Genomic DNA, 13,070 nt, shown 5'->3' with positions numbered 1-13,070 from the left:
GGGGAAATACAGATCGATCTCCAATTTCAGTACTTTTCTAAAGAAGTGTTGTTGCTAGGTTTGCTATGAAGAGTATCCCCTTTTAAAAGAGTGGGTAATATTTCCATGAGCAGATTGCCCATTTTGCTGATAATTTTGTCCAGTGTGGAAAGAGCCCCTCGCAATTCCAGAGGCACCCACCTGTGTAATATCCAGAGTCTGCTTGGTTCTTTCTCCCATGGTCAAAGCATCTCCCTCTATTGACTCAACAGAACATCAAAAGCTAAATCAAGGAACGTCCTTAATTCACTTTCCTTTGCACCAGCCAAGAAACCTTAGTATCACACCTTTCGAATCAAAATTTTTCCCTTGCCAGATTGCCTGTTCCAGCCTTTGAATGCATTTCCCAAGAAAATCCTCATGAGATAAGGCATCATATCTTCCCGATGTTCCTCTGAAACAGACTGTTCTAAAGCCGTCTAAACTGAAGAGTGTGATGGCATTCTTGAAGGATTTGTCATCTATAAGATGTACAAAAACTTGTATAGGAAAAGATTGGATTTGTAATCTTATGCGGGTCGAGGGCCCTTCTCTGAACTGAAGGTGCTGGATGTGTAAGAAACTCCTTGTACATGTCTTGTAACTTCTTTGTCTGAGACAATTTTCTGGGTTATGGAACTTAGAAAACACTCCCAACTGCTCACCTAGAGATTTCAGTGGTCCCTTCCGGAGCGCACCTCTGATTCTAGATCCTTCTCTAATGGGAATCAGGTATTTTGTCTTCAGTACTGGTTAAGGCATCCATCTCACTTTCATTCTGCTTATCTCTCCCTCTCTAGTGTAGTTTCTTCTCTTTTTGTCTTGCTAAGTCTTGGGGGAGCCACATTAAAAAAAAAAGGGAAAGAGTTCGTTGTGAAAAAAACAAAGAAAAGTGGCACCAGATCCCTGCTACGAGCCTCACACACATACAGGGAATTTCTCCATGCTCCTCCAATCAAGTCTGGGTTTAGTTCATGTGATCAGCTTTAATAACAACTTTTGAGTAGCTCTGGTGACTTGACAAATGCTGCACAACTGTCTGGATAATTTTTCTCAATTTCAAGATCATCATCAGGGTCCACTACCTTACTGAGCAACATTTGCTGACAGTTATGAGTTGCAATTTTCAGCTTTGCAAACCAAAGCTGCCAGAATGAATCCATAGGAAGAGTATGTGCATAACTTGATACTCCTTTGAGACAAGAATTCCACAAATCCTTGTAGTTTACAAATAACTGACCAAGAAAGAAGAGCAAGGGAGCATGATCATAAGTGTCACACACAGGCTATGTAGCTTGACAAGGTCCCCATTAATTGTTCCAAAAACGAACCCTGTCCCTGAAAGAAAATGGTGTCACAGGTGTCATCTCAACCTTCAGCAAAATTTTGAAATATGTTTCCACATTTTCCACATTCTCTGGTGGAGGAGAAGCGTTACTGGAAACAGGGAAGGATGTGTGTCCCTAAGAGGCGCACTTGAGGGTTTGCAGAGGCAAGGATGGTGCAAGGGAAGGATATATTTTTTTAAGGAAAGCTTCATTCATAAGTCAGTTGCTTCCTCTCTAGATGCTATGGAAATTGTAGATCAATTGCTTTAAAAAATGTACATTTCCCTATAATGGGCTTTTGCATCAGCACATCAAATAACGAAACATTTGTCTAAGCATGCAAGAAATCTTTGCCACTGAGAACATGTGCCTCCCTTCAACTATCATTCCTACAAGAAACAGCAATCTTCTATAGTTTAAAGGGAAAAATCATATTTGACATTCACATCAACAAAATATCTACAACTTTTGTCTTTTTTTTTTTGGGAGTCAAAATCTACAATAGGAGTAATTTTGGTTCCTAACATCATTCAAAATTTATAATGATGTTTTCAGAATCTCTTGAAAGTGTGCTTCAACTTCTCATGATTTAATGGGATATGTGAGGCAGACACACAAGTATCAGCAGTAAACCCTCCAAGTGCTCAAGTCATCTTTAATTCCTTCTGAGAGTTTGTCTTCAATGTAGGATGGAATATTACTCCTCAATAGATGTGTCCATTTTTTGCCAATATTTGTGTGAAATCAACAGGGTATTTTTCCCAAGAACTTAAATCTAGGCCTGAATTACAAGGTATTGTTTAGTCAATATTATATCTGCAAAAACAGAAACTACATCTTTTGGGACATCTGGGTCCTTTGTTGTGCTTATAACTGTACTTAGATAATGTAGTAATACTGGGAGAATTTCTGTATCGAATCTCTCAAAGTCCACCATTTGTTTTACGAAGAAAATTTAACTGAATGAGAAAACTGGACATGAATATTGAGGTTACGTTTGATGGAGCATGGCATGTGTTAACGGCTGGTGGCGAGAAGCAAGCAAAACTGACAGTATGTCACATACAGTCGTACCAATACTGTCAGGTAAGGGCATTTGGATTATGGCCACACACTGATTCAGAGCATCATTCAGATTAGTAACCAAGGCACCTTTCTTGAAGGAGACCAGTTTTGAATTACTTGAATAACCAGCATGTAGATGATGGCAGTTGTCCGATGTTTGAGTGTGTGGAAGAATAGATTTCACCTGATCCAGACTGTGGGCCACACTAGTTTTGAGTCTTCCTCCCAAGATACTTCCCACCTGGTAATTTTGTCGGATGAGGTGTTGTAATGTAAAAGTTTAATGTCAGTATACCACTACACACAGCCTGCAATGCGAGGTCTGGTGGTACATCTTCCCCAGCAAGCAGATTCAACAATGATTTAGTACTTACTGGAGTGGAACTATGCAAGCGCTGAATTACATCTGATTTCATCAATGCCGCAAACAGCCTGCCTAATCCCTCCACTTGGGTTTCATCTTTCTTCAGCTTCCTCAGAGCCATGCCTAGGAAATTTTCCATGTTGGGAGCCTTTCTCACCAAAAATGCGAGACTCTGTGCAGCCAACTCATTAATATACCATGGATGGGATTTGGAGAGAGCAGCTTTGCATAGTTATGTACATGATACAACTCATATAGATTATTACGCAGGTACTTCTGAAGAACTACAAATAAGGAAACAATACACAAGAAAACTGACTCAATCTGTTCTGGTTCCTTGGTGGACAAGTGCCGTATCAAAACTGAAAGGAACTTATAGAAATGGTTTTGGTAGAATTCCTGTGGGATGTCATTAGCAAAGGCAACCAGCAGATCCAACAGAGGCTGTAATGCTGGGGAGCTGAGAACCACAAGGTGTTTGGCCAAACATGTAGCAATGCGATTTTCATGGTGAACGAGCTGGGCAGTTGTCACGATGCTGTATTTCAGATCCTCTTGGAAGGCCTGTAAGTTCAAAGAAAGATTAGCTATTTTTTCAATTATAGGAATAATGTGCAAAATCATTCAAATATTCAAATATTACTGCATGCAAGGTCAACATAATCTATAATTTAATAAATAAAGACAATGATATCACTACTAATAACAAATCAACAACTCCATCTAGAAACATTCCTTCCTCCTTCTCTCTGTTTCTCTCTTCTCACTCCCTTCCAACTCACTCACCCCCCCTTCTCTCTCTCTCATTTCTAACAGTTATCTAGGTTATTTTTAATTTCAAAAATAACTTCATAACTATTCAGTATGTATTTTATACACTATGCAAATTCAATACAAAAGAAAAGAAAATTCCAATCCTTCAGAGATACTCATGGAACTTTAACAATATTAAGGAGACTGTCACCATCATTTTTTTTTCCCCTTAAAATATATTAGAAAAAAAAAAAAAAAAAAATTGGCAAGACTACCCTAGATTGAGTTTGGTAGGGAAATAATAAAAAATAAAGATGCAGTGGACTTTTTTTGTTACACCCCTTTGCATATGGGGGTAAAGCACATCACTCAGTCACACCTAATGAAAAATTTTCATCAATTCTTATGGTAAAATTATGTCTAAATCATGTGCTCATAGAATTTACTTGAATCAACATCTGGCAACTCTTTAGCATATATAAGCTCTCAACAATCTGTGGCGACAGCCTCCAGTCTAGTAGAGTCGTAACATGGCCTCTCATCCGAGGGGTCAGCGGTTCGCACCCCGCCCAGGCGCGAGAAGTTGCAACTGTCGCCTGGAGGTTACTGCTATGGCTGGGCACCACAGCGGGTAAGGACTAGATTCAGCCGAGTCAGCACCAGCTGACACATGCTAGCGAGTCGGCATTAGTCGACAAAGGCCGGGCTCCCCTCATGGGCATAGCCCAAGCAAGGCTAAGCTTCGCATATCAGACTTATCCTTATGTGGCAACAGGGATTCCAGTCTGCAGAGTGTTATTACGTCTGATCACTTGACGTAAATATTCAGCCATATATGTTTTGTTTTGTTTTTTAATTTCATAAATGTACAATTTTCTTCATTTATGTTGCATTTTGTAGAGTTGAACGTATATTGTTTTTGGTGCTGAGGAAATTTTTATTCTTTGTATATATTTTGAATAATCTTGAAATAATTGTTCTTTTCTTGAACATTCAAACTCAAAGGATACAACTGAATTTTTAAATTGACTTTTGTCCTTCATTATGAGCAGTTAGCTCGACAATATGGTATGCCAGACAAAAAATTACAAATATATTTTTTATAAGTTACTTATTTGCTCAATGAAACAAAACATCTCTACAATGATACCAACCTGGAAAAAAAAAAAAAAAAAAAAAAAAATAGGTCCCATTTTAAGGGTACCCAGATTTGACAGTGATGTTCCCCTTAAGCATTTCATGATGGTTACATGCACTATTCACTATTTACTTTATCCCCTTTTTAAAAGAAGTATGGATGCCTTCTAAGTGCTTATTCACCAAGGTTAGTAGGCTTACCTATCCTCATTCCTTGAATTTTCACGATTATAACAATGCTAGAAACAGTAATACAAATAATAAAAATAAGACATATTCTATCTAAGATTTCAATGAGTGAGATGCACAGGACAGTTTAGGTAGGCCTGTAACTGACTCATTGGTGAATAAATGCTTGTGGAGCAGAATATAAATTTACAGTCAAAACTGTATGTATTCATGCACTCTCAGAATCAATGGGGTAAAATTACCATCCATACACAATTCACAAAATAGTTCTATGAACAGGAGAGAGAGCAGTGAGAGTGAGAGAGGGACAGAGAAGGCACAAAGGGCAGAGGGAATGGTGGAGAGTGTTATGTATTAACATACACTAAATTACATAAGTTATTAACACTCTAAAGATCCTATGCAAAAATTGAAGTAATGCAGAGGGACTTGCATGTACCTGGAAAGCTTCTGTGAGATTCAGTTCCTTGCACTTCAAGAAGGTCTGGTGGAACACTGAAGTCTGCTCTGTGTCTGCACCCTGTGCTCGCTGCAAGAGGAATTTCCTAGCACTGACACGGAAGCCCTCGCACCTTCTCACTAAACTCTTGAAGGTGAAGGTGTTGGTGGCTGTTGTGAGCCTGGCGATTGGGCTTCTCCTTCATCTTTATGGGTCCTTACTGCAAGATAAATTGAGAAGTGTTGCTTTTATTTCTTTTTCTGTAATATTATGCTTTATACAGGAAAGAGAATGAGAAAAAAGCTAACCCAAAGGAAGGTGTTGAAATTAATTTTCAATGTTTTTTCCCTAAACTTAACTTGCCATCATAGAATTAGGCTAATACAAAAAGAAAAGAAAAAAGAATAATATATTATATTAACCATTACATGTATTAGACTTCAAAATTCTAAAACAGCTGCCAATAGCTCTTTTAAGAGCATACATCTGGAGGTACCCTTATGCAAGAGTATTGCAACCTGCAAAAAACATTTATTTTCAAATATATCTTCTAGAGACCTGTTGTGAAACCAATACTTCATAGTCATGACCTACCTGTACCTAACCTTCCAAAACAAATGATGCTGAAAAAAACCTGTAATGCTGTCATTTCAGAAAGTTTGCAGAGTTTTAGGAATTACAGATCAGAACTATTCTGACACTGTGAAAGAGCTACTAACATCACACTAGGTTCTGGGATGCAATATGATCCTTGGACTTTTTCCCTGCAAATCTTGGGGCAGTCAGTGATGATCATGGCAAGAGGTTTTACCAGGACATTTTGCACATGGCAACACAGCACCAAGGAAAGTGGAGCCTTCTAGGTTGGCTAATTACTGTTAAGACACTAAAGAGGGACATTCCAGAAACCAAATATAGTTGAAAATCATATACCTCTACAGAAAGTTTTCTTGTAATATCAGCCTGATTTGTGAATGTATATAGTTGTTGTAAATTTTAAGTAAGCTATCACAGAGAAATTATAACTGACAGGAAAGATCAGAAAACACATTTCAGTTCAACAGAAAAAATACTATTAACCCACTAAAAGACAGTCAACCCACTAGTGAAATACCCAGAGCATGGACCATTTCTGGGGTCTCACATGTGAGACACTATTGTCTTGGCAATCTGCTGTCTCATGTGAGATGTAATGCATGGCCCTGAGTAACATTGTTATGTCTACATGGATATTTCCAAAACAATGATTGCCCAGTAGGGCGGAGGATGCTTTTGACAAGCGTTTTGATGTACCCAGTTCGGAGGATGAATGGATTACGTCTCCTAGGTCGACACCATGCTTGAGTGAAAGCCCACTAAGCTATTGCAGAGGAAACACCCCAGGGACTAGGAGATTTGTCAGCTTTTTTAGCAGCCCCAGAGTCAAGGACACCATGGATGTGTCGAACACCCTTGGAGACCCTTTCAGCTGTTTTATCGCCGATGATCTCCTTGATCTAATCATTGAGAAGACTGACTGGAAATTTTTGATACTATCACATTTGGTTCTTTCCATCAGTTTTTAAAATTTAAAGGGAAAAATTTATTGCACTGAGCAATCAGAATGCATTTATTATTTTATTTCTTTTCCACTCCCACAAGTATGTAGCACCCCACCCTCCTGCAGCCTTACCTCACATGAAGAAAAAACATGTCCAGGCAGGGGCTCCTGACATACCTTGGGGTCTGCATGATAATGAGGGGTGGGGATCTTCCCAGTTATTGTGACTACAGGCCGAACCATAGCATCCTGCTTCAAGAACTCATTGCCAAAATCATGACAAAATTGTTCCAATCTATGTTCATGGGGGCAGGGACATTTACCATCAACAAGTTGTAGTGAAAGTTCCATGGGCAACTAGCTTTTAAGACCTACAACCAGTTAGTTCAGGTGAAGGCCATAAGCTCTGTGCCAATACCAGTCAAACAGCAGGGTACACATCTTTTTTCACTGTGTACACTGGGCAGGACTGTGGGGTACATGCCTTGTCCCCAAAAGCAGTGCCCATTTGATGGAAAACAGCGGCTTCTTTGGGTGGGATACCAATTGTTTGTGGGCAACTGGTTTAAAATCACCAAGTCTCTTTTATTTGTTGCAGGCAATAAAGGACGAATGTGATAGGGGAACCTGGGTGAACAGGAAGTTCATGCCGGGGACCTAAATGTGAGGAGAAAGAAAGATATGGTTCCTGACCTTGCAGTGGAAGGACCCCAGCACTCACCATGCTATCAACAGTCCATACCACTGCAATGGATGGAGATAAGCCATTTAGCGGTAGTGAATTAAATGTTGGCATGACAGGTTTTGATACTGGGGATACATGATGAGCTACTACCCAATGACTTGCCAGTTCAAGGTCTGGTACAAGACAGTCTTCCCTTTTTGACATGGCCATTGTCAATGCTGGACTGTCTATTGTGCCCTGGGTGGAGATGAGTCACAGAAGGCCTTCAGAGGTCTGATTTGAGCTACTAGGCGACTTCAGAGAAGGGGCCGACTCCATCAGGAACTGCACTGCCACACAACCACCAGTTGCAGTGAGGTGGGCCCTACAGCAGCAACAGCACAATGTAACTGAAACCCCTGACAAATGAGTTGGTGTTCAGGGCAAAAGTCGACAGAGGGTCAAGCAGGAGCTTCTGCCCTCACTGCAATATACAGGTGCTTTGGGGCTTGGCATACGGCCAGTAATGCTATACACAGGAAAAGAAAAAGAGAAGAAAAAAAGAGGAAAAAAATTTTTTTTTTCAAATAAAAACCCTGACTTGGCCTCACAATGTTTGCCATGTGAGTGTAATTCACAATGCATTATTAGAGTAAAGGACTCTATATTAAAACTTCAACCATTCAAATTCAAAATCAAAAACAGTCATTACAGCTCAAAATAAAATACAAAATGTGGTTTATAAGAAAGTAGTGGGTGAGCCCCGAGTGTGGTTACACTCCAAGGGCAGCTCACTAGTAGTTACATAAACAAGGTAGTACACAGTTACACGGCATTCAATAAGTCAATAGTTAATAGCATAGAAAAAATACGAATAATCACTGTGGTTCATTGATTTTTTCACAGAGGGGGACATTTAATACGTGATAATGGATGCAATTCAGAAGCCCTTTTAAAGATGGAAGAAACGAGGTATCTCACACATGAGATGGGAAAAAAATTTTTCCACACAATCACACCATGACAGTGGATGCCTAATTCAGAATGCTTCGATCCTAATAATGGAACTGTCAAAGAATTTGGGAATCGAAGACGGCAAGTAGCAGAAACTGTAACAAGTGTGAGATTGTATTTAGTTTTGAGCACATCTTTTTCCCTTTCTCAAGACCTTAGTCTACAATATACACCCAAGGCTACAAAAGGGATGTAAAACTGGGGCTCGTGCTCAGATCTGGTCACCCAAAAGTGTGTGGCTCATGAGGGACAGCAGCCATTCACCTTTGCAGATACCAGCCAAAAGGAGGATGTGTGGCATTCTAAAGGGAAAACATCCATAATAACAGGTTTAAAATAACAAATATTTTATATATATAAAATACTATATATAATATATATTTAATATATATATATATATATATACACATACATACATGCATACATACATACATGCATACATACATATATATATTTAAAATGAAACAAGTTAAGAAACAAATTACTAATTCAGCAGAGTATATCCTACTGTCTGAAGTGGAGTGGGCAATCAAAAAGCTGAAAAGAAACAAAAACACCGGGTGCAGACAATATTTTGCTGAATTGATACAAACTGGTGGGGGTTTTACAGCAAAGGTTTACACAAATTGTGCAGTGAGATACTGAAAACCAAAGAATGACGAGTCAAAGACTGAAAGTGTGCTTATCACAATTCCAAAGAAAGCAAACAGCAGGAAATGTTCAGATTACCGAACCATAAGCTTGATAAGTCATACTTCGAAGGTACTACTTAAATATTAAAAAAGGGAAAAATCACCTAGAGTTTAGAAGTGCTTAGTGAGAGTCAAGCTGGGTTTAGAAGAGGGCGAAGCACTGTGGAGCAAATAACAACCATTAAAATTTTAAATGAAAAAGTGAGAGATACAGGAAAATTGATCTTCCATAACTTATCGACTTTCGTAAAGCATTTGATAGAGTCTGGCTGAGGCACTTTGGGACACCATGAGGAAATTCACATTGGTGAAGGAATAACAACATAGTACAAAAGCTGTATGAATGTGCAAAGTCAAAAGTTTTGGTAGATGACTCATATAGCGAATGGTTTGCAACCAAACATTTGGTGTAAGACAAGGGTGTTTGTTATCTCCGACCTTATTTAACCCCTTTTTAGAAAGAATTATGACAGATGCGCTGGATGAATATTCTGGGGGTGTTAGCTGCACTGGGAGAAAGATAGTTGACTACGTTTTTCAGATGACATTGACTTTGTAGAAGAGAGTGCAAGTGGCATTCAGGAGATCACCAAAAGACTAGAGAAAACTGCAAAGAAATACGGAATGAGATTAGCACAGAGAAAAGTAAAGTGATGGTTGTTGGAAAACCAGAGAACCCCTAGGGCCCAAGTAGCAGATGTGATGGTGGATGGAATCAAGCTTGAACAGGTCAAGAGTTTCACCTACTTAGGCTCAACACTCACGGATAAGGGGAGGTCAGAAAAAGAAATTTGAATAAGAATTGGAAGAAAATATGCTCTTTGGCATGGGTGGACAACATCTGGAGGGCTAGAAATGTAAGCATGAAAAACAAGATACTGTAATGAGATCAATCATAATGAGTACTCTTTTGTACGCCTGCGAAAGTTGGACAGTTAGCAAGCAAGACGAGAAGAGGTTGTGGGCATTTGAAATGAAGACATACAGAAGATTGTTAAGGATCACCTGGAAAGACAAGAGAACGAATGAATGGGTCAAGGATAGGATATGTGAGGTTTGTGGATATGAGCCAGAAAGTATTGTAGATGTGATGAAAAGGAGGAATTTTAGGTACTTGGGCCCCTTTGTGCGTGGGGGAGGGACAGCAAGAGCAGTAATGGAAGGTGAAATGCAGGAAGTCGAGGCAGGGACGCCCACAGAGGAAATGGATGGATGATCTCAAAGACTAAGTGGAGAAGGAAGTATAACACTGAACAAAATGACGAGGGACGGGAGAGATGGGGAAGACAGCTGTTTACTCATGGGTGCCCCCACGGCCGCCGGGCTAAGGAGTGATGATGATGAATTCAGCTAATTTTGCAGTAAGTACAAATCATTTACACAGTAAAAGTGCAAAAGTTAACTTCTTAGGGTAATCTATTGCCTATATTTTTTGGAGAGAACAACATTTTTTTTTTATCTCTTTTGGTAAATCAGAGTAATCCAGGGTCCAGGTTGAGTTCTCAGTTATTCCTTTCCTGAGAATGTACGGAGTTTCCCACCTATCAGGTCTAGTATTGTTAATAATGTGGTTGAGGCTATCTACTTTAATGTAATGGTATTTTTCTTTACTATTATAGAGTATTTTGCCAAATAGCATTCAAAATTTTCACTATAAAATTAATTGGGTTACTGACATCTTACAGAACAAATCTAACAATGAATGGTAATTTTTTGTTTCACACAGCATCCAAAGAGCAATTACCATTCCGTGTCCATTACTCTGATTGCAAAATGCATGAATCTCTTATTTTCTTCTGCAAATGTTAATGAAAAATTTTTCATGTTTTTAAGATGTGACTTAATAAATATTTTGCAAAAACCCTATTACTTCATTGAGCATTTTCAGGAAAATCTGATGAAACATAAACAGTGGGAAAATACAATACTCACTGATACATGAAATGATCAGCAAGGCAAATAATAACATCAAAAATGAAGAAAATATTTTGGACATATAGAAGCCTCTACAGGAAATACAGAGATAGATTTGGGATCTGAGGAAAAAGACCCTGGATCAGGAAGGATTTGGTTAATACAGCAATGTTTTTGAAACCCAAGGAGTGAATGGAGTAATAGGGACTTTGTCTCAGAGGGGTGTGGTCACTTAGAAAACTGTTACCAACACTTTCATTTTTATAATTTGAGATGGAAAATAAAAAAAAGATTCACATATATTACAATGTGAATATTGAAACAAGGAATGATAATTATACTGTGGATGGCTATGTAAAATTAAAAAAAGGTTTAAAATTTGGAAATGCACCTAATGCAGACTTCTGGGTACTATGTTTTTCTGAAAGCTCTCATTGTGTTTGGATGAATCTAACATCATTCCCATTTTTAAACAAAGCCATTGACAAAATCGGGTCAATACCTGGGGGGGGTATGAGAAGTACCAGATAATTGCTGGGTAAAAGTAAAGGTAATTTTTAGTTTTACACAGCAATTATTTCTTTTTCATTACCAAAACTGTAAAATGAAACCCTTCTCATTATTTTTCCCTTGCAAATACTACAAATGAATGTACAGGTAATGTTTATGAAGTAACTGCACCCTTGAGATTATGTCCCTATTACCCAGCCATCCATGGGAATCCCACAAACATCACCGTATGAACCAAAAACTTTTCTACCAACCCCCACCGACTGCCATTTTTCCCTATCGGGGCTGGCATATGACAGGGTTTTGTACTACCTATTTTCTTTATTTTGACATCATTTTTGCCTATGTGGACTATTTCATGTATTCATGAGATTTTTTGTTTTATATGCCATTACTTTTCCTGTAAATGTATATCAACTATAAAGTGTTGGACAACTTCCTCAGCAATTTTTGAAAGTAATACCATAAATGGGTATTCTGTCTATTACAGACAAATTTACCTTGTACTACATGGGTGTGGGAAGCTGAATCTAGACCAAAGTGAAGGAATGAAGTAAAACTTGCAGAAATTTAGTTATACAATGCACACTATAAAAATTTAAAGGGATTTGCCTCACAAACCCATTTTCAAAAAAGGGCTGTCTACCCACCCCCAAGTCTGCAAGATCTCACTTTATAAGTCTAGCAGAATATACATGCTTTGGTGACGCACCGGTGACAGCATATTGGGGGCAAAGCCCTTTTATATTCGCATATGGTGGCAAAACAATTTTTCTAATGCCTTACACATAACCAAACCAGACAGAATTGATTTAATTTCCCAAATTTTTTCCTTGGGTCCAGCTTCTATTGTTAAGTAATTAGTATTTTCAGACCTTATGGCTCTAACACTGTTGCTAGTGTATATTTTCACATCCCAGCTAAGTACAATTCCCTCATTTTAAATTTTCCCCTTTCTCAAAATCATGAAAGAGTATTGATAGATCCTTCTCACTCCCCAAATCCAAATATATAAAAATTTTCCAACAATTTTGGCTCCGATAGCAGGGAAGGAAATGAAAGGGTTTCCCGGGAAATTGCGGGAAAAAATGCAAATAATACATACAGAAAAAGTTACTATATTGACTAATGCAGGGAGCTGTGCCCCCTGTGACCCCCTCTATGGGGGTGCCACCCTCAACCCAGACAATGAAAGACAAAGAATGACCCATGTATTCACAAAGAGTACCACGTATGACCAACAAGTGGGGGTGCTCGATGTGGGTGTGTCCGAACTCCATCCTGCTGGAACACTTGGAGAATTCTTAGTTTTCCTAGGTGGGGGTTTGGGGGAGTGAAAAAACCCCATGGTGGGGTTGCAGGGGGCACAGCCTCCTTCATCCAAGCAGGATAGTGAGGCACTATCTTCATTTCGTTACTATATTGTTGTGTCTACCCACAGTT

This window comes from Penaeus monodon, chromosome 1, assembly GCF_015228065.2.
Source record: "Penaeus monodon isolate SGIC_2016 chromosome 1, NSTDA_Pmon_1, whole genome shotgun sequence".
Taxonomy (NCBI): domain Eukaryota; kingdom Metazoa; phylum Arthropoda; class Malacostraca; order Decapoda; family Penaeidae; genus Penaeus; species Penaeus monodon.
This window is presented reverse-complemented; position numbering follows the sequence as displayed.